General features: G+C 51.4%; 4 non-coding genes across 4 annotated transcripts; 3 read left to right on the plus strand and 1 right to left on the minus strand.

The window, feature by feature from the left end:
• Positions 1-5,346: 5,346 nt before the first annotated feature.
• LOC137990133 (U2 spliceosomal RNA) lies at positions 5,347-5,537 on the plus strand. The gene has a single exon (XR_011121155.1). It is a non-coding gene; the product is annotated as a U2 spliceosomal RNA (small nuclear RNA).
• Positions 5,538-5,731: 194 nt separating this feature from the next.
• LOC137990102 (U1 spliceosomal RNA) lies at positions 5,732-5,895 on the plus strand. The gene has a single exon (XR_011121129.1). It is a non-coding gene; the product is annotated as a U1 spliceosomal RNA (small nuclear RNA).
• A 980-nt stretch (positions 5,896-6,875) lies between these two features.
• On the minus strand, positions 6,876-6,994 carry LOC137990131 (5S ribosomal RNA). Its single transcript, XR_011121153.1, has one exon. It is a non-coding gene; the product is annotated as a 5S ribosomal RNA (ribosomal RNA).
• Positions 6,995-7,261: 267 nt separating this feature from the next.
• LOC137990116 (U2 spliceosomal RNA) lies at positions 7,262-7,453 on the plus strand. Its single transcript, XR_011121143.1, has one exon. It is a non-coding gene; the product is annotated as a U2 spliceosomal RNA (small nuclear RNA).
• The last annotated feature ends 4,977 nt before the right edge of the window (positions 7,454-12,430 follow it).

Here is a 12,430-nt window from a genome sequence, read left to right on the forward strand (position 1 = left end):
GTTTTTGGGATTTGTGGTAAGATTTTTGATTCCTGAGTTTTACTGGTGACCCTCCTGGGGACTTATGCTTGGCGTCCTGCCATAACCCAGGGTAGCCAGTCTTTCTGTTCCCTTCCTGGGAGCTTTGCTTTCCGGGGGGACTGTTTTTTCTCTTTTTCCCTTTTCATCATGCCTCTTGCGGCCTTTAAGAGGACAGTAGTCCTCGACCTTTCCGATGTTCCAACCTCTGTTCCCAGGGCGGAACTTGTTACAGCCATCAAGGGAAAGTTCACCCCCTTTGTGATTGACAGTATTCAGTTTGTTCCCGTAAAACTGGTTCAGATTACTTTCGCTGACCCAAAATGTAAAAATATTGTTGAAGGTTATGATTTTGTCACTTTAGCTGGTGCTAAGTGCAAAGTCATGTATGCTGGGCCTCGAGCTCAAAATGTTATGTTGTATCACTATCCCTTTGAGGAGAGTGATGATCGCCTCCGGCCCTACTTTTCCTCGTACGGGAAGGTGGAGACGATAAGGCACCAGCATTACCCGGGTGACCCTGCAATCTGCACTGGAGCCCGTATCATCAAAATGGTTCGTTCTGGCCGGATCCCTCGTAATCTGGACATTGCTGGATATAAATGTAAGGTGTGGTATGTGGGTCAGCCGGCCGAATGTGATATCTGTCGTGGGGAACACCTCACCAAAAACTGTGACTTGCGCGGGAAGTGCCGCAGGTGTCGGGAGCCTGGTCACATGGCCAGGGATTGCCCAACCCCCCCAATGCCTGGGGGAACCCACCATCTTCGCCTGCGACCCCCGCCCATCCGTCCGCTTCACTTGTTGTTGGTGCCACTCCCCCGGAGTCGCTGCCTCCCCTCCTGGATGTCAGTTCTGGTCCTGAGGACCTTCCCACTTCTCCTGCAAGCTCTGACCATGAGGACTCTGGGGACGAGGGGGTAACCCTTCGTCCTCCTGCCCCCACGCAACCTGGTATTTCAAGTTGGGGTTCCCACACCGACCTCAGGGACAATGAGTTATCCCCCCTGGTACTCCACCCATGGCCTCTCCTGCCACCAGTAAATGTTAAGGAGGGTGCGGCCCTCCCTAAAACGGTAATGGTGGGTCCTCGACGCGCGTGCAGGTGGCTGCCTCCCCCGCCGCTGCGTCTGATGGTTTGGCTGCGCCACAGAGTAATACAATGTTAACACTAGTAGTAACGTAGTTGGTGTAATGGACAATACTACTATAGTTAATGGAAAAGAAATGGAAATGGATAATAGTAATAATGTAGTTACTGGAAAAGAAATGACAAATAATGCTGTAGTTAATGGAAAAGAAATGGAAATGGATAATAGTAATAATGGAAAAGAAATGGATACGAATGATAATGAACTAGTTAATGAGACTGAATACAGTCAAAGTATATTTAGTGACGATGACCCTTTAACGGGCATCAATGTAACCCCTGTAAATACCCCACAGGTTCTATCTCTGTCTCCCGTAATGGTTAACGAGGTCGAGCTGACTGATTCACCAGTCACTAAGCGTGGACTTTCGGATGTTGAGGCTTCCTCTGATGATCAGGTCAAGTCTAAGAAGAAAGCGAAGAAACCTCTTCCTGGTTCTGCGGTCCCCGGCCGCTCGAAGTCTGGAAAGGGCAGGGAGTCTGGGAGGGCTGTTCATTCTGGCCTTCCCTCCTTGGCTCCCCCTGCCCCGGTTCGGAGCCGTCGCTCCTAGTTGTGCTGTCTCTCTCTTTCTTCTCAGTTATGGCTCTCTCTATCCTCTCCTTAAACACCAATGGTCTCAGGGACTCGTCCAAGCGCGCTGGTGTTCTGCACTGGTTACGTTCCTTTCCTCAGGTCCCTGACATTGTCTGCCTACAAGAGGGCCCACTGCTCTTCAGACAGTGAATGTCAGTCTGGTTTCGTTCATCTGGTTTTAATGCAGTTGCTTCTGTTGGCTCTGCACACTCTTGTGGTTGCATCATTTTATTCCGCCCCACGGTCACCCTTACGAGCTCTTGGTGTGACACCGCTGGGCGTGTTGTTTTTTGCCACTTTACCCATTCTGGGCACCCGTTTCGTATCTGCTGTCTCTACGCCCCCAATCGCAACCCAGCCCGTGACGACTTCCTGGACGACGTCTCGTCTTGGGTTGATCCCACCTATCCGACCTTCCTTGCCGGGGACTTTAACACTGTGTTCGACCGCGCCCTCGATCGTCGGGGCTCCAATGTCTCTGACACTTCCCGCGAAAGTACTGCTACCTTAAAACGTCTTTTTGACTCCTGCTGTTGTCTGGACATTTGGAGGCACCTGCATCCTTCCGATTCTGCCTTCTCTTGGACTCGCTCAGACGGCCTTATGGCCTCCCGTATTGATCTCATTGGTGCCCCGTACTCCTGTTACCATCAGTCTTGACTTGCGATATTATTCCTTGTCCGTTTTCGGATCACTGTGGTGTGGTGCTTTCTTGTAGTGTCCCAGACATTGCTGCTCCTGGGACAGTTTCTGGAAGCTCAACATTTCTGTCCTCAATGATGAGGACTATATCCAGCATATCACTAATTTTTGGTCCGTTTGGAGGCAGTCCATGCTGTCCTTCCCGTCACTAGCTAAGTGGTGGGATAAGGGCAAGAGCCAAATCAAAGGCCTCACAATTAAATATTGCGCTGAGCGCTCGAAAGAAAACATCGCAGTGTCGAGACCTCCTTGGCCGACTAGCTGGGCATCTTAAGAACCGTGTTGATGCCGGTTTCACCTCCTGTGTTGAGCCGTACCATTCTACCCTGTCTGCCCTTGCTGCCCTAGACCTCGAGGCAGCTCGGGGAGCCCAAGTCCGTGCTCGGGCCAATGGGTTGAGGAAGGTGAAACCTCCTCGGCCTTTTTCTTCCGTCTGGAAAAGAAGCGTGCCGCCGACCGACTTATTTCAGCACTTCGATGCGATGATGGCACAGTGGTCTCGAGTTCAAAGGACCTATGCCAGGCTTTTGCTTCCTTTTATTCTAACTTGTTTAGTGCCGAGCCTACTGACGGGGACGTGGCTCTTTCCCTGCTCGACGCCCTCACCTCCACCTTGTCCGCCGACCAGGCTCAACAGTGTGATGGTCCTCTCCAGTCGGAGGAGTGTTATACTGCTTTATGTGGGATGGCTCGAGGCAAGACCCCGGGCTTGGATGGCCTCCCTATGGAGTTTTATGTCAAATTCTGGCCGGTGCTCGGACAGGACCTCGTGCTCGTCCTGAACTCATGTTATGAGGCTGGCACTCTCAGCCTCTCTCAGCGTCGAGGCATCATTTCTCTCATCTTTAAGACGGGTGACCGGCTGAACCCTCGTAACTGGCGGCCAATTTCCCTCCTTAGTGTGGACTACAAGCTCGCTGCCCGCGTCATCGCTGGGCGTCTCCTGAAGGTTATTCATGCCGTGGTGGCTGAGGATCAAACCTGTGGTGTCCCCGGTCGTTATATTGGTGAGAACGTCGCTTATCTCCGAGACATGGTCCATTACGCCACGCAATCCGGGTCTCCTTGTGCCATCCTCTCGCTCGACCAAGAAAAAGCGTTTGATCGCGTTGATTGGTCCTTTCTGCATGCCACCCTCTGCAGAATGGGTTTCCAAACCTCCTTTCTGCGCTGGATCCGCCTTTTCTATAATGCTGTTCAGAGTGCTGTCATTGTTAACGGTCATGTCTCAAACTTTTTCAGTCTCACACGGGGGGTGCGTCAAGGCTGCCCCCTCGCACCTTTGCTGTATGTTATGGTCGCTGAGGTCTTGGCCGCCAATATTCGAGCAAATCCCGCCATTACTGGACCTTTGCTGCCTGGACTGCCCTCACCGCTCTCTCCAATTTCCCAGTACGCGGATGACACATCGCTCATCTTGTCCTCCGATGCCTCCATTAGGGCTGTTTTTGACACCTACACAAGGTATGAGCTTGGTTCTGGATCCAAGCTCAACCTGACAAAGTCTCGCGGCTTGTGGCTGGGGTCTTGGGCTGGCCGAACTGACCCCCCTGTCCCTCTCGACTGGACATCTTCTAAGCTTAAAATCCTCGGAGTCTTCATTGGCCCGCATGACATTGATGAACTAATTGGCGGCCTCGGATAGAGGCTGTGGAACGCGTCCTCTCCTCCTGGCGTCAGCGCTCCTTGTCTTTTCATGGCAAGGCTTTGGTCATCAATTGCCTGGCCCTCGCCAGGGTTTGGTATGTGGCATCCCTGGTCCACATGCCCCCCTGGGTACTTAAAGAACTTAACTCCCTTGTTTTCTCATTCTTCTGGAAAACCAAGCGGGAGCTCGTTGCACGTGCTGTGGTCGTTCAGCCCACATCGCTGGGAGGTTTCTCGGTGGTGGACATTAAGCTCAAGGTTTGGTCGCTTCTGGGTCAGTGGGTCAAACGGTCTACTTTGTCCTCGTCAAGCTGGTCCTCCTTTGTGTCGTACTGGTTTCAATCGTGTTTTGCTGCCTCCTCTCTTGATGTTTTCTCCCGTCCCGCTGCCTTCGACAGGTCCCTGTTACCGCCATTTTACTCCTCTTTGCTTTTGGCCTGGGAGTCGCTTGGTGGCTCTTTTTCCCCCTCCCGGGGAACTTTGGTTTTCGCATCCTCTGACCCTCACGTTGTCGCCTCCGTGGCTTTTTTTCTCTGCCAAAGTCGGTTACCAGTTTCTTTTATCCTGTTCCTCTGTCACACCGCACTGTGTAGTTAAGTTCTTTCCCTCCTTTGGGGACCTTTACTGGTATGATACGTGGCGCCAGTTCCACTTCTTTGATTTTGACCGCTTTGTTGTTGATTTCTCCTGGAAGGTAGCTCATGGTGTGATTTACACTGCTGAGCGTCTTCTCTCTTTTGGTTTATCTGTCTCCTCCGCTTGTTTTTGTGGTCCTGTCGTCGAGTCACTGTCGCATTTGCTCTTTGTGTGTCCCCTTGCTCAAAGTGTTGTTGGTTGGCTACAGTCCCTCCTTTTTCATTTCTCGCCTATGTGTCCTGTGCTTGAGCGTCGCCATTTACTTTTTGGTTTCAATTCCACTGAGCTTCACGCAGTGCCCAAAGTCTTCAGTTACCTGTTGTGTGCCTGTAAGTTTCACATCTGGCTGGCCCGCAATGACTACCGCTTTCGTTCTGTCAACCTGGGGCCCTCGCCGTCATTGAGGGAGCAAAGGCCCGTGTCAAGTTCCACCTCCCCTTGCTCTTCAAGCGTTTTTCAACCCGGAGACGTCGACGTTATTTTGCCCGCCAGTGGGGGGCGGATGGAGTCATCGCCTCTATGTTTCCAACAAGCTCGTTTTTCGCTTCGGGCCACCTGCTTAATTCACCCTCTGTACCACCTGATTTGCTTAGTTTTATTTCGCCTCTGTCGCCTAATACTGGTGACCAATGCCTCAGGCGTTGGATGAGTCTGTCGACTGGTGACCTTTGGTCTGCCATTCACCGCTGCTCATCGAGCAGCTCATATATTAAACTGATTTTTGGAACTGGGCCGTGGAAAAGAGGCTTGCCTCGTCCCGGCCACGGGTTGCCTCGGTATAGCACTACCTCCGAGCGTGGCCCACTTCCCTCTGGGGAAGAAATAATCAAGTGAAAGCAGAACAAATGACCAAGCAACCAACCTTCACATTCTCTTCTCTTTTCTAGGTAGCATAGCAGCGAGTGGACAGCACGACACGACAGGACGAGGAGCACGTGACCCCCATTACCACATGGTATGCGCAGACAAGTTGCGTTTTGCGGTTCCGGAGAGGTTGAAAAGGCATACTTACCTGACGCGGGAGGCACTGTGATCAGGGAGGCAGTCCTCTCAAGGTGAGGCTCTTTCATTGCACTTCGATTGGGTTGACCCTTGCGATTACCCCAAATGTGGGTAACTCGAGCGTATAATTTCTGGTAGTGGGGACCTGCGTTCGCGCTAGTCCCCGCACCAAACCCCGGTGGCAAAGTTGGCTAATGGGAAGGTTTGTTGGTAACGTTTCAGGCAGGGCAGGGAAGGAGATGCGGTGGCGGTGTAAGGACTAAGGAAGGTGAGTTGTATTTGTGAATTCCACTGCTGAAATTGTAGGTGAATGTTCCGTACTTGGTGCACTGCAAAACTGTGATTTTATTTCTTTCATTCTTGGCCGTAGAGAGAGCGAGAGGACGTGTTTATATGTGTCAGCCGCATCGATTTCCATCGATAGACGAGTGAGACAAGAAAATGCCAGCGGGTCGAGCTCTTATCCTCGTGCATCGTTTCGAAAACGTAAGTGGATGTGTGTTTGTACTGCTCCATCGCGATAGATTTCTTTTGCGTTGTGTTATGTTGCGTTCTGGAGAGCCCGGTTTGCATTGATAAACTTAGGACCCGCCAGATCAGTTGGCGTTACATTTCTGTGGCCAACACTTTGTGGTTTCTCTATGTTATCAGTTAATTGGATTGTTATCATAAAAAGTAAATCTTTCATGGTCAGGATAGTGTCTTATCGGCCCTTTGAATACGTACTGTCCGTGTTGAGCAGGGAACAGTAAGACTTTGAAGTGCGCTACGTCACGTAAGTCACGTTTTCGCAGGATCAATGTTGTAGTGTTGTAGCCTTCGTTGTATGCATATCATCCGGGCTAGGTTAACTTCCATCTAATGCATAACAGTGCATGCATTTTTTACTTGTCGTATCCTGTTCTTTGCTCACACGAAAAGATACGTTTCATGTCATAAACGTTGGATTGATAAGATCTCGCGCGCACGCGCTCCCTTGGGAATACAAGTTCCACTTTCTCGTGTGAACTATTTTGTTTTTGTTGTATGTCTCATCTTTGACATATCGTTGGCATGTTGTGTTCAAAAAACCTGGTTTGGAATGTTCTTTCATTAAAGGAAACTGAGATTTTTTGAGATAATCAAGTGTACAGAAGGAAAAAGGGAAGCCTACAACACGGGGTATTCCCAGGCGGTCTCCCATCCAAGTACTAACCCCGCCCGACAGGGCTTAACTTCGGTGATCGGACGAGAACCGGTGTTTTCCCTGTGGTATGGTCGTAGACAAGTAATTCGCCGTGAAAATTAACTTTGTTATAAGGGAAAATAAAAACGAGGTCAGAGCAAGCACAATGTGCATTTGTCCTCTTGCCGTCAACGCAAGTGCCATGCAATGCTGGTCCTGCTGCCCACTGTACAAGGGCGATCGTTGTGTGCGCCTCGCTTTCAGGTTGGCTTTGGGCATTCCTTCCTTGGCACGGATTGTAATCGGACCACCATATCTCGTGGCCATGAGACTGGGAGCACCTTGTCCGCTGTGAGCATTTACGGGCATCGCTTCTCGGCCTTTTGGCTAAGATCAAGTGTAGTATCTGTTCTTATCAGCTTAATATCTGATACGCTGCTCATCGAGCAGCTCATATATTAAACTGATTTTTGGAACTGGGCCGTGGAAAAGAGGCTTGCCTCGTCCCGGCCACGGGTTGCCTCGGTATAGCACTACCTCCGAGCGTGGCCCACTTCCCTCTGGGGAAGAAATAATCAAGTGAAAGCAGAACAAATGACCAAGCAACCAACCTTCACATTTCTCTTCTCTTTTCTAGGTAGCATAGCAGCGAGTGGACAGCACGACACGACAGGACGAGGAGCACGTGACCCCCATTACCACATGGTATGCGCAGACAAGTTGCGTTTTTGCGGTTCCGGAGAGGTTGAAAAGGCATACTTACCTGACGCGGGTTTTTATTATCTGCCAGGTTCGTGCCTTTCCTTGTGGTACGCGTAAGTTCCGTATTGGAATTGGAGTGTGGGGACAAGCGTTTTTGGGATTTGTGGTAAGATTTTTGATTCCTGAGTTTTACTGGTGACCCTCCTGGGGACTTATGCTTGGCGTCCTGCCATAACCCAGGGTAGCCAGTCTTTCTGTTCCCTTCCTGGGAGCTTTGCTTTCCGGGGGGACTGTTTTTTCTCTTTTTCCCTTTTCATCATGCCTCTTGCGGCCTTTAAGAGGACAGTAGTCCTCGACCTTTCCGATGTTCCAACCTCTGTTCCCAGGGCGGAACTTGTTACAGCCATCAAGGGAAAGTTCACCCCCTTTGTGATTGACAGTATTCAGTTTGTTCCCGTAAAACTGGTTCAGATTACTTTCGCTGACCCAAAATGTAAAAATATTGTTGAAGGTTATGATTTTGTCACTTTAGCTGGTGCTAAGTGCAAAGTCATGTATGCTGGGCCTCGAGCTCAAAATGTTATGTTGTATCACTATCCCTTTGAGGAGAGTGATGATCGCCTCCGGCCCTACTTTTCCTCGTACGGGAAGGTGGAGACGATAAGGCACCAGCATTACCCGGGTGACCCTGCAATCTGCACTGGAGCCCGTATCATCAAAATGGTTCGTTCTGGCCGGATCCCTCGTAATCTGGACATTGCTGGATATAAATGTAAGGTGTGGTATGTGGGTCAGCCGGCCGAATGTGATATCTGTCGTGGGGAACACCTCACCAAAAACTGTGACTTGCGCGGGAAGTGCCGCAGGTGTCGGGAGCCTGGTCACATGGCCAGGGATTGCCCAACCCCCCCAATGCCTGGGGGAACCCACCATCTTCGCCTGCGACCCCCGCCCATCCGTCCGCTTCACTTGTTGTTGGTGCCACTCCCCCGGAGTCGCTGCCTCCCCTCCTGGATGTCAGTTCTGGTCCTGAGGACCTTCCCACTTCTCCTGCAAGCTCTGACCATGAGGACTCTGGGGACGAGGGGGTAACCCTTCGTCCTCCTGCCCCCACGCAACCTGGTATTTCAAGTTGGGGTTCCCACACCGACCTCAGGGACAATGAGTTATCCCCCCTGGTACTCCACCCATGGCCTCTCCTGCCACCAGTAAATGTTAAGGAGGGTGCGGCCCTCCCTAAAACGGTAATGGTGGGTCCTCGACGCGCGTGCAGGTGGCTGCCTCCCCCGCCGCTGCGTCTGATGGTTTGGCTGCGCCACAGAGTAATACAATGTTAACACTAGTAGTAACGTAGTTGGTGTAATGGACAATACTACTATAGTTAATGGAAAAGAAATGGAAATGGATAATAGTAATAATGTAGTTACTGGAAAAGAAATGACAAATAATGCTGTAGTTAATGGAAAAGAAATGGAAATGGATAATAGTAATAATGGAAAAGAAATGGATACGAATGATAATGAACTAGTTAATGAGACTGAATACAGTCAAAGTATATTTAGTGACGATGACCCTTTAACGGGCATCAATGTAACCCCTGTAAATACCCCACAGGTTCTATCTCTGTCTCCCGTAATGGTTAACGAGGTCGAGCTGACTGATTCACCAGTCACTAAGCGTGGACTTTCGGATGTTGAGGCTTCCTCTGATGATCAGGTCAAGTCTAAGAAGAAAGCGAAGAAACCTCTTCCTGGTTCTGCGGTCCCCGGCCGCTCGAAGTCTGGAAAGGGCAGGGAGTCTGGGAGGGCTGTTCATTCTGGCCTTCCCTCCTTGGCTCCCCCTGCCCCGGTTCGGAGCCGTCGCTCCTAGTTGTGCTGTCTCTCTCTTTCTTCTCAGTTATGGCTCTCTCTATCCTCTCCTTAAACACCAATGGTCTCAGGGACTCGTCCAAGCGCGCTGGTGTTCTGCACTGGTTACGTTCCTTTCCTCAGGTCCCTGACATTGTCTGCCTACAAGAGGGCCCACTGCTCTTCAGACAGTGAATGTCAGTCTGGTTTCGTTCATCTGGTTTTAATGCAGTTGCTTCTGTTGGCTCTGCACACTCTTGTGGTTGCATCATTTTATTCCGCCCCACGGTCACCCTTACGAGCTCTTGGTGTGACACCGCTGGGCGTGTTGTTTTTTGCCACTTTACCCATTCTGGGCACCCGTTTCGTATCTGCTGTCTCTACGCCCCCAATCGCAACCCAGCCCGTGACGACTTCCTGGACGACGTCTCGTCTTGGGTTGATCCCACCTATCCGACCTTCCTTGCCGGGGACTTTAACACTGTGTTCGACCGCGCCCTCGATCGTCGGGGCTCCAATGTCTCTGACACTTCCCGCGAAAGTACTGCTACCTTAAAACGTCTTTTTGACTCCTGCTGTTGTCTGGACATTTGGAGGCACCTGCATCCTTCCGATTCTGCCTTCTCTTGGACTCGCTCAGACGGCCTTATGGCCTCCCGTATTGATCTCATTGGTGCCCCGTACTCCTGTTACCATCAGTCTTGACTTGCGATATTATTCCTTGTCCGTTTTCGGATCACTGTGGTGTGGTGCTTTCTTGTAGTGTCCCAGACATTGCTGCTCCTGGGACAGTTTCTGGAAGCTCAACATTTCTGTCCTCAATGATGAGGACTATATCCAGCATATCACTAATTTTTGGTCCGTTTGGAGGCAGTCCATGCTGTCCTTCCCGTCACTAGCTAAGTGGTGGGATAAGGGCAAGAGCCAAATCAAAGGCCTCACAATTAAATATTGCGCTGAGCGCTCGAAAGAAAACATCGCAGTGTCGAGACCTCCTTGGCCGACTAGCTGGGCATCTTAAGAACCGTGTTGATGCCGGTTTCACCTCCTGTGTTGAGCCGTACCATTCTACCCTGTCTGCCCTTGCTGCCCTAGACCTCGAGGCAGCTCGGGGAGCCCAAGTCCGTGCTCGGGCCAATGGGTTGAGGAAGGTGAAACCTCCTCGGCCTTTTTCTTCCGTCTGGAAAAGAAGCGTGCCGCCGACCGACTTATTTCAGCACTTCGATGCGATGATGGCACAGTGGTCTCGAGTTCAAAGGACCTATGCCAGGCTTTTGCTTCCTTTTATTCTAACTTGTTTAGTGCCGAGCCTACTGACGGGGACGTGGCTCTTTCCCTGCTCGACGCCCTCACCTCCACCTTGTCCGCCGACCAGGCTCAACAGTGTGATGGTCCTCTCCAGTCGGAGGAGTGTTATACTGCTTTATGTGGGATGGCTCGAGGCAAGACCCCGGGCTTGGATGGCCTCCCTATGGAGTTTTATGTCAAATTCTGGCCGGTGCTCGGACAGGACCTCGTGCTCGTCCTGAACTCATGTTATGAGGCTGGCACTCTCAGCCTCTCTCAGCGTCGAGGCATCATTTCTCTCATCTTTAAGACGGGTGACCGGCTGAACCCTCGTAACTGGCGGCCAATTTCCCTCCTTAGTGTGGACTACAAGCTCGCTGCCCGCGTCATCGCTGGGCGTCTCCTGAAGGTTATTCATGCCGTGGTGGCTGAGGATCAAACCTGTGGTGTCCCCGGTCGTTATATTGGTGAGAACGTCGCTTATCTCCGAGACATGGTCCATTACGCCACGCAATCCGGGTCTCCTTGTGCCATCCTCTCGCTCGACCAAGAAAAAGCGTTTGATCGCGTTGATTGGTCCTTTCTGCATGCCACCCTCTGCAGAATGGGTTTCCAAACCTCCTTTCTGCGCTGGATCCGCCTTTTCTATAATGCTGTTCAGAGTGCTGTCATTGTTAACGGTCATGTCTCAAACTTTTTCAGTCTCACACGGGGGGTGCGTCAAGGCTGCCCCCTCGCACCTTTGCTGTATGTTATGGTCGCTGAGGTCTTGGCCGCCAATATTCGAGCAAATCCCGCCATTACTGGACCTTTGCTGCCTGGACTGCCCTCACCGCTCTCTCCAATTTCCCAGTACGCGGATGACACATCGCTCATCTTGTCCTCCGATGCCTCCATTAGGGCTGTTTTTGACACCTACACAAGGTATGAGCTTGGTTCTGGATCCAAGCTCAACCTGACAAAGTCTCGCGGCTTGTGGCTGGGGTCTTGGGCTGGCCGAACTGACCCCCCTGTCCCTCTCGACTGGACATCTTCTAAGCTTAAAATCCTCGGAGTCTTCATTGGCCCGCATGACATTGATGAACTAATTGGCGGCCTCGGATAGAGGCTGTGGAACGCGTCCTCTCCTCCTGGCGTCAGCGCTCCTTGTCTTTTCATGGCAAGGCTTTGGTCATCAATTGCCTGGCCCTCGCCAGGGTTTGGTATGTGGCATCCCTGGTCCACATGCCCCCCTGGGTACTTAAAGAACTTAACTCCCTTGTTTTCTCATTCTTCTGGAAAACCAAGCGGGAGCTCGTTGCACGTGCTGTGGTCGTTCAGCCCACATCGCTGGGAGGTTTCTCGGTGGTGGACATTAAGCTCAAGGTTTGGTCGCTTCTGGGTCAGTGGGTCAAACGGTCTACTTTGTCCTCGTCAAGCTGGTCCTCCTTTGTGTCGTACTGGTTTCAATCGTGTTTTGCTGCCTCCTCTCTTGATGTTTTCTCCCGTCCCGCTGCCTTCGACAGGTCCCTGTTACCGCCATTTTACTCCTCTTTGCTTTTGGCCTGGGAGTCGCTTGGTGGCTCTTTTTCCCCCTCCCGGGGAACTTTGGTTTTCGCATCCTCTGACCCTCACGTTGTCGCCTCCGTGGCTTTTTTTCTCTGCCAAAGTCGGTTACCAGTTTCTTTTATCCTGTTCCTCTGTCACACCGCACTGTGTAG

Source organism: Montipora foliosa, unplaced genomic scaffold, assembly GCF_036669935.1.
Source record: "Montipora foliosa isolate CH-2021 unplaced genomic scaffold, ASM3666993v2 scaffold_6, whole genome shotgun sequence".
Taxonomy (NCBI): Eukaryota; Metazoa; Cnidaria; class Anthozoa; order Scleractinia; family Acroporidae; genus Montipora; species Montipora foliosa.